The following is a 299-nucleotide window of genomic DNA, read 5'->3' as shown; positions in this document are numbered from 1 at the left end:
CCCTCTCCTCTTCTCTCCTCTTTCTCCCTTCCCCTTTCTCTCCTTTCCACTCCTCTCCATCTTCCCTCTTCCCTCTCCTCTTCTCTCCTCTCCTCTCTTGCCCTTCCCCTTCCTCTCCTTTCCACTCCTCTCCGTCTTCCCTCCACTCTTCCCTCTCATCTTCTCTCCTCTCCTCTTTTTCTCTTCCCCTTTCTCTCCTTTCCACTCCTTCTTCCCTCCACTCTTCCCTCTCTTCTCTCCTCTCCTTTCTCCCTTCCCCTTTCTCTCCTTTCCACTCCTCTCCATCTTCCCTCCACTCT

The sequence above is a fragment of the Protobothrops mucrosquamatus genome, unplaced genomic scaffold (genome assembly GCF_001527695.2).
Source record: "Protobothrops mucrosquamatus isolate PMUCROS unplaced genomic scaffold, P.Mucros_1.0 scaffold8, whole genome shotgun sequence".
In the NCBI taxonomy this organism is placed as follows: domain Eukaryota; kingdom Metazoa; phylum Chordata; class Lepidosauria; order Squamata; family Viperidae; genus Protobothrops; species Protobothrops mucrosquamatus.
The sequence above is the reverse complement of the archived record's forward strand: the minus strand, read 5'-3'. Positions refer to the sequence as shown.